Source organism: Ranitomeya imitator, chromosome 4 (assembly GCF_032444005.1).
Source record: "Ranitomeya imitator isolate aRanImi1 chromosome 4, aRanImi1.pri, whole genome shotgun sequence".
Taxonomy (NCBI): Eukaryota; Metazoa; Chordata; class Amphibia; order Anura; family Dendrobatidae; genus Ranitomeya; species Ranitomeya imitator.
Window position 1 is genome coordinate 312,219,616 of NC_091285.1, and position 26,760 is coordinate 312,246,375.

At 43.1% G+C, this 26,760-nt stretch overlaps 1 protein-coding gene across 1 annotated transcript in view; it reads left to right on the plus strand.

Annotated features, from left to right (window-relative positions):
• Positions 1 to 307: 307 nt before the first annotated feature.
• MET (MET proto-oncogene, receptor tyrosine kinase) overlaps positions 308 to 26,760 on the plus strand; it is a 200,333-nt gene continuing 173,880 nt past the window's right edge. The window contains exon 1 of the mRNA XM_069764843.1: positions 308 to 470. The gene's annotated coding sequence lies outside the window, so the exon portion shown is untranslated. The remainder of the gene's footprint in view (positions 471 to 26,760) is intronic.

Sequence of the window (26,760 nt, forward strand, 5' to 3'; positions counted from 1 at the left end):
TTGTATTGTTTAATAGTAGTTATTTTTATATGCCTATAAAATGATTAGGTGATCATGAGCTGTGTGTGATCCCTGTACATGGTCGCCTCTGAGACCACCTTTACCCCAGATTGTAGGGATTTCCTGCACTTCACATGCAATGCTGGGCATTTCTCTGATGTAGGGCAATGCTCTTCTATGAGGTGATCACACCTCCACACACAGGACTCCCCTCTCCCCTGTGCCCCCCTGGCAGCGCAGAGCAGAGGGTCCGCCATCCCTGGCTCATGTGCAGCCCCCTCCCCCTCCTGGCCGGATCCGGCACTGCACACTCACTCTGACTCACAGGACAGGAGCAGCACACTCTGCGGAGGGCTGTATCCCCGGGACGGACGCGTGAGCTCAGCACCTTACACATGTGGACGCCTGTGAGGGAGCCTGTGCCCTGACCGCCGCCACCCTGCACCTCTTCTCTGGACAGCTGGCACCAGGTAAGTCACTGACTGCACCGTTATCTGGCTGCTTTACCGAGGGATATGCCGCCGTGCCGCTTCTCCGGGGAGGCAGTATATGCTGCCCGTGACTGGCACACACCGGGCAGGCTGACCCTCCTCTGGGGGCACAATGTGTGGCGGCCACGTTACACGTGCGGTGTCAGAGCCATTATTGCAGCCTGGAAGTTTTTAGGTGAAACTTTCTCCTATTGATATCAGTGTCCTGTACTGATGATGGGGAACGGAGGAGGTGACAGCCGGGCAACATAGAGTTAATCTGTAAGATTCCGGCGAGAATGATTCCTAGTACTCAAGTAATTGCAGAGATTTCCTGATATTGGAGGGTGACGGTGTGGGTCTGGTGCCAGGGTGCTGGGACTGTGGCTGCGGAGCCTGGAGGGCTGGTGTGCTGGGGGTTATAGTACTACACAACCATTTACATACGGGGAAGGGGCTGTAGGGCCTGCAATGTCTACTTACAGGGAGAGGACACATTGGGGTGGCAGGAGGCTGGGGCAGGTGTGTAAGGGGACAACATAGTGTGCAGGTGTGTGGGGGGGCAACATGGTGCAGGTGTGTGGGGACAACATGGTGTGCAAGTGTGTGGGGACAACATGGTGTGTAGGTGTGTAAGGGGACAACATAGTGTGCAGGTGCGTGGGGACAACATAGTGTGCAGGTGTGTAAGGGGACAACATGGTGTGCAGGTGTGTGGGGACAACATGGTGCGCAGGTGTGTAAGGGGACAACATAGTGTGCAGGTGTGTGGGGACAACATAGTGTGCCGGTGTGTAAGGGGACAACATGGTGTGGAGGTGTGTGGGAACAACATGGTGCAATGTGCAGGTGTGTGGGGGGCAACATGGTGTGTGGGGACAAGATGGTGTGCAGGTGTGTAAGGGGACAACATGGGTGCAGGTGTGTGGGGACAGCATGGTGCAATGTGCAGGTGTGTGGGGGACAACATCTTATTATAGACAGAGAGAGAGAAGATGGAAGGATGAATAGATAGATTATAGATAAATATGTGATTCATAGATATTAGATAGATAGATAGATAGATAGATAGATAGATAGATAGATAGATAGATAGATAGATAGATATGGGATAGACATAGATATTTATTGATAGATGGATAGATATAGAGAGGTGGATAATTATAGAAAGATAGATAAAACACATAGAAAATAGATATATAATAGTTACATAGATAGGTATAGAGACAGATAAGAGATAGATAAATAGATAGTTAAACAAGAGGTAAATAGATAAGATAGATAATGTGTACTTATGAAAGAGATAGATATGAGACAAATAGATAGATAGATAGATAGATAGATAGATAGATAGATAGATAGATAGATAAGGGCTAGATATAATAATAATAATTTTATTTATATAGCGCCAACATATTCGGCAGCACTTTACATTTTAGAGGGGACTAGTACAGACAATAGACATTAAGCATAACAATAAACACAGATAAAAACAGATACCAGGAGGAATGAGGGCCCTGCTCGCAAGCTTACAAACTATGAGGAAAAAGGGGAGACACGAGAGGTGGATGGTAACAATTGCTTTCGTTGTTCGGACCGGCCATAGTGTAAGGCTCAGGTGTTCATGTAAAGCTGCATGAACCAGTTAACTGCCTAAGATATGAAATAGATAGATAAATAGATATAGATAGATAGATAGATAGAATATAGTGTGAGGCACAGGCTGAGTGTTATCTCATATGTTTTTCCAGAATCTCCTAATTACACTTGTCAGTGACTGGCTGTATTAGCTATAGCTGGAATAGACCCCTTTCTCTGCTGCTCGTATAGGTGTCCGGAGTGATAGGTCATGGCGCTCCCCAGGTGTCAGTCTCCGCAGCAGGAGACGGGTCATGTGTATGAGGTAATGCTTCTCCCTGCCTCCTCACACAAGTCTGCTGTCTGTTATTCATCGGGAACTAAGAGAAGGACCTTTAATTTTTTTTCTCAGATTATTTATTTTTCTATAATTTGTAGCATTATTGACACATATTAGGTAATTGTTCAGTACTTGTTGATGAATCTTTCTACAGTTGTATTTGTTACAGGGTGGAGTGGATGCTGGATATATTCATGTTGTTGTTTCCAAATTCTGGCCGTTTTAGAAGGTGGAATGTTCCCTGCCATTACCACATAACAAACATTCCTCGTTTCTGGTGAAAAGAGTTTTTAAACTGATAAACTTGATATCTTGACGTCTACTTTCTTCTGACAGCGCCACCACCGCTTTGTTGCTTGTTCCCTGGCATGGTGGTGTCTCATCCTATGATATGACATATTGTGCTGCAGCAATAATGATCACCGAGCCTGTGACTGACAAAGTAGTGGACCAGAACAGAATTATCCAGCCTCTCTGGTTCATATACGGTATATATATATATATATATATATATATATATATACACACACACACATTTATATACCTGTCCACTGAGGTCTACAATCAGGTTCGGAGGGGCTTTCCAGCATTTTTGGTGCCTGAGGTGACGAAAGTGATATGATGTTGTTCCTTTCAAATGGGAGGGAAAAGAGGGCTCAACCCTATGGGACCACTGCCCCTTGGGCTCATGATTTTGTACTTTTGCGCTGGGAACAAACGACAGCTTGCATTAGTTACACCTGACATGGCATAAATACCCGATACATGTGTAGATGTGATTATCTTACTTAGTTAAAATAAGAGGCATATTATAGATTCTCCCAATCAAATATATCTATTTGTCAATGCAAACATATTTCCAATATCAATATTTCATTTTTTAGTAATAATGTTTGTAACTGAGCAGGTTTACAGCTCCTGGGTCTCTGAGCAGTGAATACCCTGTACCAGGCCCCCAACTATCATCTGTCATTTATAGTGCTGATATTGTCATATTCCCTGAAAGATTATGATTTCTCTCTGGAGATTAAACCCCTAATACAAAATTAGCAACTAAAGCCAAATAAACCCCTGACTCATTTATCCTTTATTGCAGGGCTGTGGAGTCGGTAAGCCAAACCTCTGACTCCTCAATTTCCATGACTCCAACTCCACCAAAATGGGCTCCGACTCCACGACTCCCAACTCCACAGCCCTGCTTTATTGTTTGCTTTTGGTTAATTCTGACACTGTCGCAACCTACTCTAAAATACTTAAAATTTTATTCTATGCCAATACTTGCCCTATGTAAGCCACCCCAGGGCTTAATGAGGGCACAAGGAGCATCCAGCCTATGTTACAAGCATTGCAATTTGTTCCTGGTGAAAAAGACCAGCCCACCATTACAGAAGTGAGAGTAGTCACAGCAGAGGCGCGAGCATTCTTCCAAATACTGAAACGTGTGTCCTCTAGGTAAGTGATGAATAATCTGCCAGAGGCTTGAGTATCATGCCAGAGGCAGCAAGGAGACTGGTGGCAGGCAGTGAGGAATGCTGCCAAAGTGCAGGACATTGCTGCCAGGAGAAGTGACCAAGACAGAAGAGGTGTCAAACCCTGTGCTGTACTGCAGGTGAAACAGAGAATGTGCCAAGCTGGAGAAACTGATGCAAAGATTACCATCAGACTGCAGTGACGGTCAGCAAAATTCGCAAACATTTCATAGCTTCATACTCATTAATACTGAAAAAAGATGAAGGGCCATCAAGTTTAACCTAAAAATCAGCCCAATATTGCAAATACCAATTGTCTTCCTCTGTTTCAGTCAATTTGTTATCTTTTTGAAACTGTTGTGGTCACAAAGCTCATTGCCTCATGTAAAACCACAAAAGATGTCATCTGATTCTCGAGGGCTCAGACAATGGAGAAGATAGAGAAATTAAGTTCTCCGTCTTCTCCACACCTGCGCTGTGATTCTCTCATGCGATAGAACTGGATCACAAGGAGTGACACTTTGATCAAACTTGGATCAGAGTTTGATTGGACTGTCATTACCGGGGCTGGACTGGCCATCTGGTAAATGCCAGAAGGGCCTGTCTGGTCATGGGCCGCCTTGTCTGCTACGTTTGTTAACAGAATCCATGTTCTCAAGATACCCATACTGTTAAGAGTTGTAACAGGGCACAAAGTGGCTGACTCAGTCACTTACCCCAGCAGACCACGGGTATCATTAGAAATATTGGTCTTGTAGTAAATCTTCCTTTCCTCCATCCAGGGTAATATTAGTAATAAATCCCATCTGGTGCTTGAGAACGGGGACAACATGGGCCTGTGTGATTTCAAATGCCAGGACTGAATTTCAGCCCCAGTCCGCACTTGGTCATTACCATAATCAATCTGATTCTCTCTCATGATATAATCAATGCTCGTGTGACTCCGGCCTCAAAGTCACACACCGGCTTCTTTCACAATGTCACCTCACAAAGCAGGTCTTAATGGGCATCAACAGTTCAGAGAAGACAAGTGCTCTGTGAGAAAAAGTGGTTCCAAAGATATTTAAAACAGGAGATCCCTGATTTACTGCAGGGGAATTTGCTTGCTCTGTTTTTATCTTGGGTTTCTGCCTGTTTAGTGGCCAGTGTGCACATGCACTTACACGCTGCATGCACACCAATTTATATTCCAGTTCATCCCATTAGGTTTTCTGTTTCAGTCTGGTTGCACCCAGTGCAGATAAAGGAGTGGCCTGCTTTTTCCTTGGGCTGGACATTACATTCCTGTAGTTCCCCATCACTGCTTGTCCACTACCCGGGTTTCAGTCCTTCTCAGTCCTTATCCACACTCATGTCACTTGACAAATGGTAAGGTTTTAGTATTAGAGGTTAGGACCATCCTAAATAGGGTCACCGTGACGTGGTGGGATGACTTTTACATTTTTTTTAATCAAAATTATGTTAACTAACCACCATATATTATTTTCAGGCACTATTGCTGTTTATTTATTGACTGCAGAGTATTTGCTTATTATGTTTTTATCTTGGGTGCTCCTGCACCGCTGTAGACTAAACCTTTTAATTTTTTTCTGATGGCGCAGTGTCTTAATCACCTGACCACTGCTGCTAGTAACAGACTTCAGCGGTGCTGGGGCGGGAAGTGTACATTCCTACATTTATTAAGTTTAATCAATCCATTACTAACGGAAGAATAGTAATGGCAACCCCAATATTGCTTTGGTATATTATTTCGAAGAATTAAACTTATGATACTGGGAACTAATAACTTTATAATATGTAATATAAGGGTGGTTTTGGATGAAATATTAATTTAATAATCTAATAGCATAATATTTGTGCTAGATTCCATTCCAGTTTAGACTTTAAATGGAAAGTTCTAGATTTGCCACAGGAATTCATAACAAGATAAAATAGATGATTCCTTAATTAATGAATTCCCTCTACCCCTGGCGCCCCTTCACTAGCAAGACCAGGATTCAAGCCTTATCACAATAAAATGTGGTTATCACACATGCGAAATGTTGCAATGTATACCGTATACTGAATAACAGTGGTTGAATCTTAGAGGTGAGAAGATTACTGGTAAATAGTGAAAATCTGAGGTTCCAGTAATTCTCCTTGAGTTTGAGAGGTATCATATGCAAATCAGACTGTTGACGCCATCTTTCTTAGGCTTCTTTCACACTTCCATTTTTACAATCTGCACAGGATCCGTCAAAATGTTGAAATGACGGATCCTGTGCAGATTGTAAAAAACGTGTGCACTGGGCCCGTTTTTATGACGGACCCGTCGAGGCTATGTGCACCTGTTGTGTATGCGTCTTCGCAGCGGTTTTCCGCTGCAAAAATGCATACATAACACAACCCATGTTAAAAATAATTAAAAAAATAAAAAATCACAATGTTCTTACCTTCCGGCGTCCCACGCAGCGTCCCAGCAGCTGGCGTTCCCAGTAATGCCTTGTGTGCAATGACCTCTGATGACGTAGCGGTCTCGAGAGACCGCAACATCATCGGGACATTTCGCAATGAATTACTGGGAACGGCAGCTGCCGGGAGCATCGGTAACGCTGCGCGGGACGCCGGAAGGTAAGAATATTGTGATTTTTTATTTTTTTAATTATTTTTAACATTATATCTTGTTACTATTGATGCTGCATAGGCAGCATCAATAGTAAAAAGAGAGAGAGAGCAAGCGAGAGATAATTTCCCGTCAGGGAAATTCTTCCACGCATGCTCAGTTTCAAAAGACGGAACCCGTCGCTGGATTCCTGTGTTTGACAGTCAGCGACGGATCCTGCGTCCATAGGCTTCCATTATAGCCAATGACGGGCAGCGAAGGATCCATGGCTGAGCGATTTTCCGACGTTCCGACGTTTTCCGACGTTCCTCTGTGCGTTGTCCCCACCTGACAGACAGCGATTTTCCGACGGATCCAGTGCACGACGGATGAAACGGATGGCCATCCGTCACAATCGGGCATCTCAGTGCCCTTGCCTTACCCATTCCTCCTACCTTTTGTTGTGTCGATGCTACATTCAGGCACTTTTCTTGGGGAACTTCATCCACAGGCTCAGGTTGTATAGGTCTCCTTTGCCTCCTCATTTAAGGGGATTATCTCTCCAGTTTGGCAAAAGGTTGACACTGTCTTTTAAAGGGAACCTGTCACCTGAATTTGGCGGGACTGGTTTTGGGTCATATGGGCGGAGTTTTCGGGTGTTTGATTCACCCTTTCCTTACCCGCTGGCTGCATGCTGGCTGCAATATTGGATTGAAGTTCATTCTCTGTCCTCTATAGTACACGCCTGCACACGGCAAGATTGCTTTGCGCAGGCGTGTACTATGGAGAACAGAGAATGAACTTCAATCCAATATTGCAGCCAGCATGCAGCCAGCGGGTAAGGAAAGGGTGAATCGAACACCCGAAAACTCCACCCATATGACCCAAAACCAGTCCCGCCAAATTCAGGTGACAGAGTCCCTTTAAGCATTGTTTGGTCAATTTATATGCTGTAATAGCAGATTATGCCTTCTTAGATAGTGCACTATGTGGATTCTATGAGTATTAGGCTCAGGCTATTTTTTGAGCATTTACCTGTTTCTTTTGCCCACAGGGCAGTGCCTTGCATATATTTCTGAGTTGCAACATATTGATAGGAGGATTGCACATAATTTACATATACCTTTTGGGTGATTATTGGTATTGTGGAATTTGTTGATATAAAATCTGTTGTTATATATTTGGGGTGTGGCAAGGGCATGACCCTATTGTGGGTCAATGTATAGCTGTCTTTGCATCATGCAATTTTAAATGTAATCTTTGGTTCCAACTACCGTGTCTTTGTGCGACGCAGAAAAGGTGAACGGATGGACTCTACATGCCTGGTTCCCACCGTGAAGCATGGAGGAGGAGGTGTGATGGTGTGGGGGTGCTTTGTTGGTGACACTGTTGGAGATTTATTCAAAATTGAAGGCATACTCAACCAGCATGGCTACCACAGCATCTTGCAGCGGCATGCTATTCCATCCAGTTTGTGATTAGTTGGACCATCATTTATTTTTCAACAGGATATTGACCCCAAACACACCTCCAGGCTGTGTAAGAGCTATTTGACTAAGAAGGAGAGTGATGTGGTGCTACGCCAGATGACCTGGCCTCCACAGTCACCAGACCTGAACCCAACCGAGATGGTTTGGGGTGAGCTGGACCGCAGAGTGAAGGCAAAAGGGCCAACAATTTCGAAGCATCTCTGGGAACTCCCACTCTTTCAAAATTGTTTGAAGACCATTCCTGGTGACTACCTCTTGAAGCTCATGAAGAGAATGCCAAGAGTGTGCAAAGCAATCATCAAAGCAAACGTGGCTACCTTGAAGAACCTAGAATATAAGACATAATTTCAGTTGTTTCACACTTTTTTTGTTAAGTATATAATTCCACGGGTGTTAATTCAGAGTTTTGATGCCTTCAGTGTGAATGTACAATTTTCATAGTCATGAAAATACAGAAAAATCTTTAAATGAAAAGGTGTGTCCAAACTTTTGGTCTATACTGTATATATATACACATATTTCACCACACTTATAAAACAAAAACCACTGTATATCCTGATATACAGTGGGTAAGAAAAATATTCAGACCCCTTTACATTTTTCACTCTTTGTTTCATTGCAGCCATTTGGTAAATTCAAAAAAGTTCATTTTTTTTCTCATTAATGTACAGTACACTCTGCACCCCATCTTGACTGAAAAATAAACAGAAATGTAGAATTTTTTGCAAATTTAATAAAAAAGAAAAACTGAAATATCCATGGTCATAAGTATTCAGACCCTTTGCTCAGACACTTATATTTAAGTCACATGCTGTCCATTTCCTTGTGATCCTCCTTGAGATCATTCTACTCCTTCCTTGGAGTCCAGCTGTGTTTAATTAAACTGATATGACTTGAATTGGAAAGGCACACACCTGTCTATATAAAGGTACCGTCACACATAACGATATCGTTAACGATATCGTTGCTTTTTGTGACGTAGCAACGATATCGTTAAGGAAATCGTTATGTGTGACAGCGACCAACGATCAGGCCCCAGCTGGGAGATCGTTGGTCGCTGAGGAAAGTCCAGCACTTTATTTCGTCGCTGGATCTCCCGCTGACATCGCTGAATCGGCGTGTGTGACGCTGATCCAGCGATGTCTTCACTGGTAACCAGGGTAAACATCGGGTTACTAAGCGCAGGGCCGCGCTTAGTAACCCGATGTTTACCCTGGTTACCAGCGTAAACATTTAAAAAACAAACACTACATACTTAACCTTCAGCTGTCTGTCCCCGGCGCTGTGCTTCTCTGCACTCCTCCTGCATCCTGTGTCAGCACCGGCCAGCCGGAAAGCAGAACGGTGACGTCACCGCTCGGCTTTCCGGATGACCGGCGCTGACAGTGCAGAGGAAAGCAGAGCACCGGAGGACAGACAGCTGAAGGTAAGTATGTAGTGTTTGTTTTTTTAACGTTTACGCTGGTAACCATGGTAAACATCGGGTTACTAAGCGCGGCCCTGCGCTAAGTAACCCGATGTTTACCCTGGTTACCGGGGACCTCGGGATCGTTGGTCGCTGGAGAGCTGTCTGTGTGACAGCTCTCCAGCGTCCAAACAGCGACGCTGCAGAGATCGACATCGTTGTCGGTATCGCTGCAGCGTCGCTTAGTGTGATGGAACCCTAAGACCTCACAGCTCACAGTGCATGTCAGACCAAATGAGAATCATGAGGTCAACGGAACTGGCCAAGGAGCTCAGAGACAGAATTGTGGCAAGGCACAGATCTGGTCATGGTTACAAAAGAATTTCTGCAGTTCTCAAGGTTCTTAAGAGCACAGTGGCCTCCATAGTCCTTAAATGGAAGAAGTATAGGACCACCAGAAGTCTTCCTAGACCTGGCTGTCCAGCCAAACTGAGCATTCGTGGGAGATGAGCCTTGGTGAGAGAGGTAAAGGAGAACCCCAAGATCACTGTGGCTGAGCTCCAGAGATGTGTGACGCCCAGGAGACCGGGATACCCAGCACCGGACCAATGGGGTCTGTCTCTTGAGGGGGATGTCACAGGTGGCTTGACCCGGTGCTGTGGCCTCAGGCAATGCACAGTGTAAGGGGTATCGTGAGGGGACAGGCACTTACTTGATCAGCAGCAGGTTCTCCCAGCGGTGACGATCCCGATCCTGGATAGATGGCTATTGTCCAAATGAAAGACTGAGGCACTGAAACGTTTAACCAGTTTACTTTAACATAAAAGGATTTACAACCAGTCCTGTCACCAGAGTCTGTATGGGAACTCTGAGTTACTTTGACCCTGCCGGGGTCTTCGCCTCTTATTGTGCGCAATTTCTGTGTGGCCCTGCTGCTGTATGTGAACTGGCTGCCGGCCCAATCTGTCCCCTCCGGGTCCTGGTTCGACGGGCAACCCGAGTCCTTTTATCGGCTTACCCCCTCCGGGAGTACCGCTGAACTCTGTGTCTGTTGCTGCGTCCGGCCCTAGTGAAGCTGATATCACCTCACGTTTTTCCGGTTGCTGTATTATATATAATGAATACAGCCACGGATCCGGTATCCGTCTTTGCGCCTGTTCTGGGTAGTGATTAATGCTACCCGGTTCTCACAATGTCTCTTTTCTCTGTCCCTCTTCTCCTCAGGCCGGTGATTTGGGCCTGGAAACCGTCATAGGGCTGTTAGAAATTCAGCTGTATGACCTCTCACTTTCAGCTCCTTAGCCCAACTGCCATTTCTTCTCTCAGACCAGAATGGATTAAGGGGAGTCTCTGGAGCTCCCGCTTCTGGCCGGAGGTGGTAGTGCAGTTTTGCTATCTTAATATTTGTGTTTAGTGTCAGTAACTATTTTTGTGGCAAATACCCCTAGGGGTGCCACAGATGCATTAAGGATATGGGAGAACATTCCACAAAGTCAACTATCACTGCAGACCTCCACCACTCAGGCCTTTATGGAAGAGTGGCCCGACAAAAGCCTCTCCTCAGTGCAAAACATATGAAAGTCTTCATAAAGTTTGCTAAAAAACACATGAAGGACTCCCAGACTATGAGAAATAAGATTCTCTGGTCTGATGAGATAAAGATAGACCTTTTTGGTGATAATTCTATAATTGAGAAAACCAGGCACTGCTCATCACCTGCCCAATACAATCCCAACAGTGAAACGTGGTGGCAGCATCATGCTATGGGGGTGTTTTTCATCTGCAGAGACAGGATGACTGGTTGCCATTGAAAGAAACATGAATGTAGCCAAGTACAGATATATCCTGGATGAAAACCTCTTCTAGAGTGCTCTGGACCTCAGACTCTCAGAAGGTTCACATTCCAACAAGACAATGACCCTGAGCACACAGCTAAAATAGCAAAAGAGTGGCTTCAGAAGAACTCTGTGACCATTCTTGACTTTCCCAGCCAGAGCCCTGACTTAAACCCAATTGAGCATCTCTGGAGAGATCTGAAAATGGCTGTCCACCAACATTCACCATACAACCTGACGGAACTGTAGAGGATCTGCAAGGAAGAATGGCAGAGGGTCCCCAAATCCAGGTGTGAGAAACTTTTTGCATCATTTCCAAGAAGACTCATGGCTGTACTAGCTCAAAAGGGTGCTTCTACTCAATACTGAGCAAAGGGTCTGAATTCTTGTGACCATGTGGTATTTCAGTTTTTCTTTTTTAATAAGTTTGCAAAAATGTCTACATTTCTGGGGGGTTTTCAGTCAAGATGGGGTGCAGAGTGTACATTTATGAGAAAAAAATGAACTTTTTTTGAATTTACCAAATGGCTGCAATGAAACAGAGTGAAAAATGTAAAGGTGTCTGAATATTTTTCGTACCCACTGTGTATCAGGATATACAGTGGCCTGTGTTTTATAAGCACTTACTGTAGCAAGCATTCCTATTTACCATGTTTTGACAAACCATTTAAAGAGTATACATAATAATTATAACTTTATTTAAATAACGCCAACAGATATGTATAAATAAATATATATATATACATATATATATATATATATATATATATATATATATATATATATATATATATATATATATATATATATATATCAGGTTGGGGGTCCAAAGTTTGCTCCAGGCCCCATCAGACTCTGGTTACGCCACTGAGAACACTTTAAGGTCTAGAAAAATTTGGATAACAGATCATTGTATTAACTAATATAAAGATCTAAGCTACCAATCTTACATATCAATGCCAGAGGAGAACAGAAAATATTATCTGTGTTAAAACATGACTCCTTTCCAATAAAAAGAGCACCACATCTGTCCATAGGTTGTGTATGGTATTGCAGTTCAGCCATATCCGCTGCAGTGGAGCTGGGCTACAATACCATGCACAGCTGTCTTTTGTTCTTCCCTCCATAACAAACCAGTATATGGTAAAGGAGAGTGTAAAGAGCAATTCTATAATATTCATACATTTGATATGGGATTTTGTCTCTGTATGAGCATTTAGAGTATTAAAGGGAATCTGTCACCTCATTTTGGCCCTATAAACTGCGGCCACCGCCTTCAGGGGCTTATCTACAACATTCTGTAATGCTGTAAATAAGCCCGTGATGTAACCTGAAAGATAAGAAAAGCAAATTAGATTATACTCACCCAGGGGCGGTCCGGGTATGATGGGCGTTGCAGGTCCAGGTCTGGCGATGACGTCCTCTGGCTTCTGTCGCGGGTCCTGCGCAGGCGTACTGATTTGCCCTGTTGAGGGCAAAGCAAAGTACTGCAGTGCGCAGTCACCAGGAAAGGTCAGAGAGCCCCAGAGAGTATTACATTACGCTGCCCACGACAGGGCGCAGGAGTCGCGACAGAAGTAAGGAGGATGACAACATCGTATGAAGATGGGAGGCGCTGGACCCGGACCTGCGATGCCCATCAGAACGGACCACACTGGATCGCCCCTGGGTGAGTATAATCTAAAGGCCCCTTCACATTAAGCGACGCTGCAGCGATACCGACAACGATCCAGATCGCTGCAGCGTCGCTGTTTGGTCGCTGGAGAGCTGTCACACAGACCGCTCTCCAGCGACCAACGATGCCGGTAACCAGGGTAAACATCGGGTAACTAAGTGCAGGGCCGCGCTTAGTAACCCGATGTTTACCCTGGTTACCATCCTAAAAGTAAATAAAAACAAACACTACATACTTACCTACCGCTGTCTGTCCTCCAGCGCTGTGCTCTGCACTCCTCCTGCACTGACTGTGAGCACAGCGGCCGGAAAGCAGAGCGGTGACGTCACCGCTCTGCTTTCCGGCTGACTGACGCTCACAGCCAGTACAGGAGGAGAGCAGAGCACAGCGCCGGGGGATAGACAGCGGTAGGTAAGTATGTAGTGTTTGTTTTTTTTTTACTTTTAGGATGGTAACCAGGGTAAACATCGGGTTACTAAGCGCGGCCCTGCGCTTAGTTACCCGATGTTTACCCTGGTTACCAGTGAAGACATCGCTGGATCGGCGTCACACACGCCGATCCAGCGATGTCAGCAGGAGTCCAGCGACGAAATAAAGTTCTGGACTTTATTCAGCGACCAACGATCTCCCAGCAGGGGCCTGATCGTTGGTCGCTGTCACACATAACGATTTCATTAACGATATCGTTGCTACGTCACAAAAAGCAACGATATCGTTAACAATATCGTTATGTGTGAAGGTACCTTAACTTGTTTTTCTTATCTTTGAGGTTAGGTTGGGGGTTTATCTACAGAATGCTGTAGATAAGCCTCTAATGGCAGTGGCTGCAGTTTATAGGGCTAAAATGAGGTGTCATATTCCCAAAGCTGTTGCAAAGAGAAAAAGTGCAGCAATGATCAGATTCCAGTTTTCTCTTTCTAATGCAGGGCTACATACAGCTCCTTTACTGTATAATCTACATTAGCTGTTATTTATTAGGTATGTTCCATGATGGGCTGCAGGGCTTTTTAATAACCTGCAATTATTGGCATGCACAAATGTTTACCCCCTGCACATATTGCAGTGTGCGATTCTTGCTACCTGTTTTCTGCCTTTTAAAAAGAAAGAACTCGGTGGATTCCAACTTTATGCTGAAGATCAAAGGTTTGTGAGCTGTACAATCCTAGTAAGCTTCCCACATCTCACACACCTGTTGTTAATGTTTAACTAAGGAAATGTATTGGCAGCCCCACTCTCAGCTATGCAGAAAAGTAGACTGGAGCAATAATTAAATACCAGAATTTTCTTAGTCATATTTACTGCTCTACAGGAAGGGAGGTGCATTTTTATTGTGTTTCATTAAAAAAAAAAAAGTTTATTAACCCCTTTACCCCAAGGGTGGTTTGCCCTTTAATGATCGGGCCAATTTTTACATTTTTGACCACTGTCCCTTTATGAGGTTATAACTCTGGAACGCTTCAACGGATCCCAGTGATTTTGACATTGTTTTCTCGTGACATATTGTAGTTCATGTTAGTGGTAAAATTTCTTTGATATTATCTGCGTTTATTTGTGAAAAAAATTAAAATTTGGTGAACATTTTCAAGATTTTGCAATTTTCCAACTTTTAATTTTTATGCCCTTAAATCACAGAGTTATATCACACAAAATACTTAATAAGTAACATTTCCCACATGTCTACTTTACATCAGCACAATTTTGGAACCAACATTTTTTTTTGTTAGGGAGTTATAAGAGTTAAAAGTTGACCAGCAATTTCTCATTTTTAGGCTGCCGTCACTTTAGCAGTATTTGGTCAGTATTTTACATCAGTATTTGTAAGCCAAAACCAGGTGTGGGTGATAAATGCCGAAGTGGTGCATATGTTTCTATTATACTTTTCCTCTAATTGTTCCACTCCTAGTTTTGGCCTACAAATACTGATGTAAAATACTGACCAAATACTGCTAGTGTGACGGCAGCCTTACAACACCTTTTTTTTTAGGGACCACATCACATTTGAAGTCACTTTGAGGGGTCTAAATGATAGAAAATACCCAAGTGTGACACCATTCTAGAAACTGTACCCCACATTCAAGAAGTTTGTAAACCCTTCAGGTGTTTCACAGGAATATTTGGAATGTTTAAAAAAATAAACATTTAACTTTTTTTCACAAAAAATTTGCTTTAGCTCCAATTTGTATTATTTTACCAAGAGTAGCAGGAAAAATTGGACCCCAAAGGTTGCTGATACCCCATATGTGGGGGTAAACTACTGTTTGGGTGCATGGCAGAGCTCAGGAGGGAAGGAGCGCCATTTGACTTTTCAATGCAAAATTGGCTGGAATTGAGATGGGACACCATGTCGCGTTTGGAGAGCCCCTGATGTGCCTAAACATTGAAACCTCCCACAAGTGACACTATTTTGGAAAGTAGACCCCCTAAGGAACTTATCTAGAGGTGTGGTGAGCACTTTGACCCACCAAGTGCTTCACAGAAGTTTATAATGTAGAGCCGTAAAAACAAAAAATATTTTTTCACAAAAATGATATTTTTGCCCCCAATTTTTTTATCTTCCCAAGGGTAACAGAAGAAATTGGTCCCCAAAAGTTGTTGTGCAATTTGTCCTGAGTACGCTGATATCCCACATGTGGGGGTATACCACTGTTTGGGTGCATGGCAGAGCTCGGAAGGAGTGCCGTTTGACTTTCCAATGCGAAATCAACTGGAATTGAGATGGGACGCCATGTCATGTTTGGAGAGCCCCTGATGTGCCTAAACATTGAAACCCCCCCACAAGTGACACTATTTTGGAAAGTAGACCCCCTAAGGAACTTATCTAGATGTGTGGTGAGCACTTTGAACCCCCAAATGTTTCACTACAGTTTATAAACAAAGAGTCGTGAAAATAAAAATTCTTTTCTGTCTAAAAAAATTATTTTTTTAGCCCCCAGTTTTGTATTTTCCCAAGGGTAACAGGAGAAATTGGACCCCAAAAGCTGTTGTCCAATTTGTCCTGAGTACGCTGATACCCCATATGTGGGAGAAAACTACTGTTTGGGTGCATGGCAGAGCTTGGAAGGGAAGGAGCGCTGTTTGGAATTCAGACTTAGAAGGAATGGTCTGCAGGCATCATTGCGTTTGCAGAGCCCCTGATGTACCTAAACAGTAGAAACCCCCCACAAGTGACCCCATATTGGAAACTAGACCCCCAAGGAACTTATCTAGATGTGTTGTGAGAACTTTGAACCCCCAAGTGTTGCACTACAGTTTATAACGCAGAGCCGTGGAAATAAAAATTATTTTTTGTCCACAAAAATTATTTTTTAGCCCCCAGTTTTGTATTTTCCCAAGGGTAACAGGAGAAATTGGACCACAAAAGCTGTTGTCCAATTTGTCCTGAGTACGCTAATACCCATATGTTAGGGTAAACCCCAAGAGCTCGGAAGGGAAGGAGCACTGTTTTACTTTTTCAACGCAGAATTGGCTGGAATTGAGATTGGACGCCATGTCGCGTTTGGAGAGCCCCTGATGTGCCTAAACAGTGGAAACCCCCCAATTCTAACTGAATCCCTAACCCAAACACACCCCCTAACCCTAATCCCAACCCTAACCACACCCCTAACCCTAATCCCAACCGTAAATGTAATCCAAACCCTAACTTTAGCCCCAACCCTAACCTTAGCCCCAACCCTAACCCTAACTTCAGCCCCAACCCTAATCATAAGTTTAGCTCCAACCCTAACTTTAGCCCCAACGCTAAGCCTAACTTTAGCCCCAACCCTAACCCTAACTGTAGCCCTAACCCTAACTTTAGCTGCAACCCTAACCCTAACTTTAGCCCCAACCTCAACCCTAACTTTAGCCCCAACCCAAACCCTAATGGGAAAATGGAAATAAATACATTTTTTTAAATTTTATTATTTTTCCCTAACTAAGGGGGTGATGATGGGGCATTTGATTTACTTTTATAGCGGGTTTTTTTTTTTAGATGATTTTTATGATTGGCAGCCATCAAACACTAAAAGACGCTCCACATTTTGAGAGCTATAATTTTTCCATATTTTGGTCCACAGAGTCATGTGAGGTCTTGTTTTTTGCGGGACGAGTTAACATTTTTATTGGTACCATTTTCGTGCACATGACATTTTTTGACCGCTTTTTATTCCGAATCTTGTGAGGTAGAATGGACAAAAACCAGCTATTCATGAATTCCTTTTGGGGGGGCGCATATACCATTCCGCGTTCGGTAAAATTGATAAAGCAGATTTATTCTTCGGGTCAGAACGATTACAGCGAAACCTCATTTATATCATTTTTTTATGTTTTGTTGCTTTTATACGATAACTAGTTTATATAAAAAATAATTATTTTTGCATCACATTATTCTGAGGACTATAAATATTTTATTTTTTCGTTGATGATGCTTTTTAGCGGCTCGTTTTTTGCGGGACAAGATGCTGTTTTCAGCGGTACCATGATTATTTATATCCGTGTTTTTGATCGCGTGTTACTCCACTTTTTGTTTGGCGGTATGATAACAAAGTGTCGTTTGCCTCATTTTTTTTTATGGTGTTCACTAAAGGGGTTAACTAGTGGGACAGTTTTATAGGTCGGGTCGTTATGGACCCGGCGATACTAAATATGTGTACTTTTATTTGTTTTTTTTTATTTAGATAAAGAAATGTATTTATTGGAACAATATTTTTTTTTAAAAGAAGTAAAACACACTGGCGCTCGCCACAATGTGGGCAAGTGCCCGATGCAAGGGAGAATAAGTGACGTACTATATACCCTGGCTGCTTGGATCACTAACAGGATCTGTGCCTATCCTGGAAATAAGTAATGTAATACCACAAGAAAGTGTGATGCCGCGCTTAAGGGTTAAATACTAGGTGGTGCTGGAAGGCGTATAGCCGGCAAATAAGACCCGCAAGTATGAAAGTAACGGAAGAAAGTAGATGTTGATAATAGTAATAGTACTAAATACCCCTTAATAAAGTGACTAAAATGTACGCATGAAACTGCACTGCGAGACGGTGCTTACCCCGCTGGTGGTGCACGTGTAGTCTTGGTGTGATGACTCACAATGCCTCTGGAAGGTGTATCCAGTCGGCGTGGGTATGCGAAGGGGGAAAAGAAAAGATCCGGAGTCCGCTACTTGCTGCTGCTGAGTGTGCAGGGAAGAGGGAGCACGAAGGCGTATGGCAGCTGACGCGACACCTAGGGAGCCCCGGCCGGAGGCGTCCCTGGTTACCGCTGAGAGGAGATGGCTGCCGGCGCCTGCTCGCGCGTGCCTGAACTGTGACGTCACAAAAGGTACGGAGCGGCGTTGGAGCCAAGAAGGAATGACCTAACCAACGCATTTCGAAGGCAGACGGCCTTCTTCATCAGGGCTCCGTACAGCACTTAAATAACAATTAGTCCATCATACTCTTATATGATCTAAAAGTAGGCAACTTAAAAAAAAGTTGACTTTTCTTTTGGAGGAGTTTTGGCTGACTGGATGAGCCAGACAGTAATGTATACGGTGATTCTTAGGAAGTAGGAAGCGTTTTATGTTTAGTTCCCCTGGTTGGCACTAGCAGAGGTGATTATTAGGAATTCTAGGCGAAGATCTTGAAAACCAAATAAAGATGAAATTTATAAATACAGAAGATAGTTTACTAGTATATGCACACTGAGGGTTTTTTTTTTGCTGAGTTTTTGGATCCAAAATTAAGTAAGATTTTAAGAATTTCCACTCAGTTTCTTATTTTAAAAAATCATCAGAAAACTCTGCATGCACATATCCTAAGGCCACGTGCACACCTTGAGTATTTGTTGAGTTTGTTACCTTAGTATGTGTAAGCCAAAACCAGGAGTGGGTGATAAATGCAGAAGTGGTGACATGTTTCTATTATACTTTTCCTCTGATTGTCCCACTCAAGGTTTTGGCTTACAAATACTGACCAAACACTAATGGCCTAATTAGACTGTATTTATATGCAATTTGTTTTTTTTACGGCTCAATAAACCGCTTATGTTTATAAGTAACTTTTAAAAAAGACTGCATGACTAATTTTTTTTTATTTTGGAATTTTTTTGTGTTTTTTTTTTTATTTTCGGATTTTTTTTTTTTTTCAGAAGTCACATGATCTGGGTATAGTGTTTTTTTTTCTTTTTCCTTTCATGTTTTTCCTTTTGGGTTACTTGTTAAACTTAAAAAATTCCTGAAATTAAGTAAACCTTGTTTTTTTTTTTTACAAGCTTTTAAAAGTGCTACAAAATAACGTGTGCATCGACTATTTAGTATAGCTGCTGGATTGTAATCTACTGGCCCTTGCTATGACTGAAATGAAGAAGGACGTTACGGCCAAGCTTTTACCGTATTTTTAATTTGTCCTTTCGACAGCACATAATATCAGCATAAATGTTTCTTCTTCAGCAGTTTTCTGTACCAGACTTGCTCTCTGTGTCATATTAATGTCAGCATCATCTTACTATGATGCCTGGAAATTCAGCAGATATGTCGTTCTCATCAATTCTGCCTCAGATTTTTGACCTGTACTGATATATTTTGATATCTGCTTGCATCTTACAATGGGCGACATTTATTAATATTCATTTTATGCAGCAGACCGCTTGTGATTATACGAAAGGAAACAGCGGGGATTTTCTTATGCAGATATGTTGTGCTGCTGTCTCCTATGAGACATTGTTGCTACCAGCTTGACAAGTCATATTGAATCAGATTCTTTCTAGTTTGAGCTCCAGTAGACATAATGTACCCCCTGTAGCTTTCTCTTACATGCAGGCACAACATTGTTCTACCCAAATTCAATCCTATTAAATGGATCCTTGCTTTATTTGACTGAGAGAAAGCTTTAGTTGTACCATCCATTTATGTTGCCCAAACTGGGAGTAACTGAAGCGTGTCCCTTGTCGACCATAAAGTCTGCAAATTTCTGTAGGTTGATCAGCTTTTGGTGCGCTGTGCCCAATCTTTAGGCTAAAGATTGATTCTTCTCAGTGGGACAAACAAATTAATAATCTGGTAGTTATGATACCTAATAACTAACAAAAATAAAATAAATGCTGATACAAAGCAAACTTTCAAGGATAATTAGGTGTCTTCATCAGGCATGGTATTAAAAAGAATCTGAGGAAGCAAAAATATACATAAAAGGAGCAGGGGCATTACGCCAGGTCTCTGCTCCTTTTGTGTTTTTTTTTTAACTGGCTAACAGGTAACAAAACACAAGTCAGTAATACAGTACAGCAGCCAGTGGTGTGCACTTTTGTGTAATTTTATAAGACCTTTAAAGGGGTGATCCTCACTGGCTCTGATGAGAAATGATGAGCTGGAAAGAGAGTGCACTGTCAACTTACATTTTATGAAGATGACCCTGTGAGCAGAAAAAGCAGAGACCAGCCCCACTCCCAAAAGTGATGTTGGCTTCAGACCCACTCCTTTTTGGAGATGTTTTTGAGAAGTTGAACATATGCATGGCAAAGAGGATTGAATAACAAGTGAGGGTAAGTCATTCGTTTTGTAGAAATGGAAAACTCCTTTAAATACCATGAGAAAGATGGCTGTTGGGCCTGATTCATCACGACCTGCATTGTTCATGCTAGTCTTGATGAGGGGACATGCTGAAGTCAGACACTCCTGATTTATGAACAAGCTCATGCCTCTTCTTGAATCAGGTATATAGAGGTTATTTGGCGTGCACTCAGCCTGTATATGGCGAGGTGCTGGTGTAATGGACCAAAGGCCCGAATACAATAGAGAAACAAAATTCACCGCACTCTCTATGGATCAAATGCAAAAGGTGCCGAAATTTATTAACATAAACTAGGAGCGTAACAGAATATTGCAGTATATGCGATTAACAACGTTTCGGCTCAACCAGAGCCTTTATCACGTATCGCTGTGGAAAGAAAAATACGCAAAGAAACAAACAAAAATAAATAACATAAATAAAATAACATAATAAAATAAAATAACAATGATAAGTCGTCCTTGAGATCAAGAGACATAAGTCCACCAACAGACATATGCGGGTGTCTGGAGAAGTGAAGGATCAGGGATCAGGGTAGGGTGCAAAAAGAGTCCTGCGTATCCTGTGGGTAGGGATAGTATGGTGAGTATACTACGATATAGAGATTCGCCAAAGAGAAAGGAGATAATCTAAATAGATTGTACAAAACATACATACACCCCATAGCATATAGAGCCCATGATCTGAGACAGTCGCAAAGGTGGTTACCTTGTTCCAGTAATGGAATAGAGTGTAGAGTGGGAAAAAAATCCCAGCAATAAAGTGTAAGTTCTGTAGAAGATAGTAAACAAGGATTAGCTAGGATAAGTTAGGAAGAACGTGCCCATAGACACTGATAAAGTACCTTAAGTAATGAGTACGCCTAGAGTACATATATAGAGGCTTCCTACAGGAATTGTGGACCTGTTTAGGGTAAATGGTATGATTGTAATGCCCCTGAAGAGTTAATGAAATAGTGCATAAGAGTAAGACGCTGTGCCCATAGAGACTAACTAAATACCTTGCAGCAATGTTATAGCTACGCTAGTAGCAGCTCAATAATGGATGGTATGGACCTGTTGAAGAAAACGGAATGCTGGTAACTCTAATGGGTTGATCAGATATCTACCAAGAGGAATGTAAGTGGTCTAGGTAATGTACCTGTGTTAGAGCGGCGCTCCCGCGCTGTGCTCTGGTGCCGCGTGTGCCTGGTCTGCAGCTGGGGCGGCATGTGTATGTTAAATGGCCGCCGCACCGGAAATGGAAGGTGCGGACCGGAAGTGACATATCGCTACTCACTAGGATCCTAATGCGCATGCGCAGCCCTGTTGTGACAACCCAGTAGCTATGCATTTGTCTATGGCTGGGAGTACAGCCCTGTGTGGATGAATGAGAGGCTCTGGCGGGGATATAGTATGTATGGGGACTGTGTAATGGTCATAACAGTAGTAACTCTAAGTAACCGCTACAGGATAATAAAATAAATGAGACCAGAACATCTAGAATCAAATGAGATTATAATAGGAACGGATTAAAACAAAGGAGGAAGGATAACAAGAAAGGGGCTGGGGGCAACTCACCCAGTTCAGTAATAGTAGGTCTAATGCAGTCATGAATTATCGGGTCTGAAAGAAAAGGGATATAATTATTCAGTAAGCTACATTAACAAGGCTCATACTGACCAATCAATCTCTCTATTGAGTCCTTTGGGGGTCAGGGTATCTAATTTATAGATCCAGTGGGTTTCACGTGCTTTAAGAAGTTTAATGTGGTCACCCCCTCTTCTAGGGCGAGGGACATGTTCGATGACTTGAAATTTAAGCTGGGCCACAGTGTGTCTGGATTTTGTAAAGTGGTCCGGTAGAGGTAACCAGTTTTTGCCGCATCTGATTGTAGACTTGTGGCTGGCAATTCTATCCCTTATGTGTTGCGTGGTTTCCCCTATATAAAGGAGGCCACATGGGCATTTTATAAGGTATACAACGAAATTTGAGTCACACGTGTGGAATCCACGTACTGGAAAGGACTTTCCGGTTCTGGGGTGGGTTACAGTGTCTGATTTAATGACGTTTGAGCAGGCTGCACAGTTGAGGCAAGGAAAGGTGCCATTACGTCGGGTGCTTAATACTCTCTGCGTAGTAGTAGGCCGTTTACTGCCAGCATCAGCCCTCACGAGCTTATCCCTGATGTTGGGTGGTCTTTTATTGCATACCAGGACTGGTTCTTTGAAAGGAGGGATGGAAGGATAGGATTTGGCCAAAAGAGGCCAGTGCCTCTTGATGATGGAGTGAACTTTTGGTACCAATGGGTGAAATACATGTACGAATGGGATCCTATCTTGTGTGTTTCTCGGAGGTCGGGGTGATGGGGGTGAAAGGATACGTGTTTTTTCTTCTATGAGGAGTTTTGCAGGATAATGTCGTGCTTTGAATTTGGAGGTCATGTCATCCAGTCTGTCACTCAGCGTAATTGGATCGGAGACAATACGTGCTACCCTGTTAAACTGGGAACGCGGTAGACTGTCTTTCAGTGAACGTGGATGGCAGCTGGTGTAAAGAAGGAGACTGTTGCAGTCGGTAGGTTTGCAGTAAATGTCGGTAGACAAGTTTCCGTTAGAGTCTTTGAGGACCATAGTGTCTAGAAAAGGTACAGAATGGGTGTTGTGATGAATGGTAAACTGGAGTTCCGGGAGGATAGAATTTAAGTAGGAATGGAAAGATAACAGTGTATCTGTGGTACCCGTCCAGATGAGAAAGATGTCATCAATGTATCGGTGATAACATGCTACGTGTTGTAAGAAGAGACCACTGGTGAAGACATGGATAGTTTCAAAATGGTTCATAAACGCGTTGGCATAAGCCGGCGCGACGTTCGAACCCATAGCGGTACCGCACTTTTGGATATAGAAAGTATCTTCAAATAGAAAATAGTTTTCATACAACACTAGGGTAAGCAGGTCCAGGCAGAACTCGATGGCGTCTTCCGATAGTGAAGACTGACATAATAGGTGTCTAGTGGCCTCAATGCCTTTGGTGTGCTGAATTGACGTGTACAGGCTACAAACGTCTAATGTAACCAGGGTACTATTGGATGGTATCTTGGCTAGCTGTTTGATGACGTCAAGGAAATGTCCGGTGTCCAAGAGAAAAGATCGAGTGGTTTTGACTAGTGGTGTAAGTATTCTTTCCAGAAAGACCGATAGGGGAGACAAGACGGAGTCTGTTGAGGCAACTATAGGTCTGCCAGGGGGATTCTGTAGTGATTTATGAATTTTGGGTAACACATAAAAGACCGGTGTCACAGGATGAGGGTTAGTGAGAAATGATGCTGTTTTCTGATCGATGGTATATCTGGTCAGATATGTGTCAATAACCGTTTTTATTTTCTGACTAATGGCTGTAACTGGATCTCTGGATATGATGTCATAGGTATTGGTGTCTGCCAGTTGACGGTAAATCTCACCTATGTACTGTGCACGATTCATTACCACAATAGCTCCCCCTTTGTCCGCTGGTTTCACTACAATAGATGTATTAGTATGAAGAGAAGACAGAGCTTGTTTTTCAGTGGAGGTAAGATTAGAGTGTGAAGGAAACAGACCAAGCCGTTGTTGGTGGATAAGAGAATCGACCTCTCGGTCCACCAGAGAAATAAACGTTTCTGTGGCATGATAGATCCTAGGAGGACAAAAGTTGCTCCGATTACGGAGCCCAAGGTTAGTGATGGATAAAGTTGGTAGCATACCATTGTTGGTTGGAGGTGTCGGAGTACCAGTAATGTCCTTATTTAGTCCAAAATGAGTCTTTAATCTGATTGTCCGATAAAAACTCTCCAAATCCTTTTTGAGTTGCAAGGCGTCCCAGTTTGGAGTAGGGCAGAAAGAAAGTCCCTTCTGGAGTGCTGAAAACTCTGCGGGGGAAAGAAGGTGATCCGATATGTTGATCACTGGGTTAGTGGTCTCACCTGTGATCTTGTTATCATTTTTTCGCTTTGCTCGCCTGGTGGGTCTCCTTGGTGATGTCCTCCTCTGGGTCCCTTGGATAAAAAACGCCGGCGACTGGAATTGGTCGAGGAATCGCTTTCGGAACTGTGAGATCCATCCCTGCGTGGATATCGCGATCGGCGCCAGGTGGAGGTAGAGGAATCGGTCCATTTGTAAACCTTGTTGCTGGCGTAGTCCTCAGAGTCGCGTTGGAATTTGAGTCTTTTACGTTCTTGTAGAACCTTCTGGTGATCAGCAAGTGCTTTATCTGTTTTGATCTTGAGGGAAGACCACTCCGTGGAAGAAAGGGTTGTAGAGAGTTGTGCCTCTATATTCTGAATATTCTGTTTAGTCTCCACTATTGCCTTCTGGAGAAACTCTATTGTCAGTATAATTATATCCAGAGAGCACTTGTTGAGAATTTTTTTGTATTTCTCACAATACTCCGGATTATCGGAAAAGAGGGTGGGATGTAAGTTGCACCTGAGCCCCCTTTGTATCTTGTTTTGCCTGTGGTACTCGGCTAAAGTGGTGCAATGTAGGTCGTAGGAGATAAGTCTACGCCTCTCTTTCTCAAAATCCCTGGTCCTCAGTTCATGGACTGGGGTCCGGAGGAATTCACTAGAACCTGTCACATGGGACAGTATGTCAGAGCTAGTGGCCACATCATATGCAAAGGTGTCAGTAGACATGAGAGTACTTGCAATGATGTAAAAGGAAAAGCCAGTGCAACTGCCAATCAAAATAGTATATAGAGGTTATTTGGCGTGCACTCAGCCTGTATATGGCGAGGTGCTGGTGTAATGGACCAAAGGCCCGAATACAATAGAGAAACAAAATTCACCGCACTCTCTATGGATCAAATGCAAAAGGTGCCGAAATTTATTAACATAAACTAGGAGCGTAACAGAATATTGCAGTATATGCGATTAACAACGTTTCGGCTCAACCAGAGCCTTTATCACGTATCGCTGTGGAAAGAAAAATACGCAAAGAAACAAACAAAAATAAATAACATAAATAAAATAACATAATAAAATAAAATAACAATGATAAGTCGTCCTTGAGATCAAGAGACATAAGTCCACCAACAGACATATGCGGGTGTCTGGAGAAGTGAAGGATCAGGGATCAGGGTAGGGTGCAAAAAGAGTCCTGCGTATCCTGTGGGTAGGGATAGTATGGTGAGTATACTACGATATAGAAATTCGCCAAAGAGAAAGGAGATAATCTAAATGTGTAATGTAATATGTCTGTTGGTGGACTTATGTCTCTTGATCTCAAGGACGACTTATCATTGTTATTTTATTTTATTATGTTATTTTATTTATGTTATTTATTTTTGTTTGTTTCTTTGCGTATTTTTCTTTCCACAGCGATACGTGATAAAGGCTCTGGTTGAGCCGAAACGTTGTTAATCGCATATACTGCAATATTCTGTTACGCTCCTAGTTTATGTTAATAAATTTCGGCACCTTTTGCATTTGATCCATAGAGAGTGCGGTGAATTTTGTTTCTCTATTGTATTCGGGCCTTTGGTCCATTACACCAGCACCTCGCCATATACAGGCTGAGTGCACGCCAAATAACCTCTATATACTATTTTGATTGGCAGTTGCACCGGCTTTTCCTTTTACATCATTGCAAGTACTCTCATGTCTACTGACACCTTTGCGTATGATGTGGCCACTAGCTCTGACATACTGTCCCATGTGACAGGTTCTAGTGAATTCCTCCGGACCCCAGTCCATGAACTGAGGACCAGGGATTTTGAGAAAGAGAGGCGTAGACTTATCTCCTACGACCTACATTGCACCACTTTAGCCGAGTACCACAGGCAAAACAAGATACCAAGGGGGCTCAGGTGCAACTTACATCCCACCCTCTTTTCCGATAATCCGGAGTATTGTGAGAAATACAAAAAAATTCTCAACAAGTGCTCTCTGGATATAATTATACTGACAATAGAGTTTCTCCAGAAGGCAATAGTGGAGACTAAACAGAATATTCAGAATATAGAGGCACAACTCTCTACAACCCTTTCTTCCACGGAGTGGTCTTCCCTCAAGATCAAAACAGATAAAGCACTTGCTGATCACCAGAAGGTTCTACAAGAACGTAAAAGACTCAAATTCCAACGCGACTCTGAGGACTACGCCAGCAACAAGGTTTACAAATGGACCGATTCCTCTACCTCCACCTGGCGCCGATCGCGATATCCACGCAGGGATGGATCTCACAGTTCCGAAAGCGATTCCTCGACCAATTCCAGTTTTTTATCCAAGGGACCCAGAGGAGGACATCACCAAGGAGACCCACCAGGCGAGCAAAGCGAAAAAATGATAACAAGATCACAGGTGAGACCACTAACCCAGTGATCAACATATCGGATCACCTTCTTTCCCCCGCAGAGTTTTCAGTACTCCAGAAGGG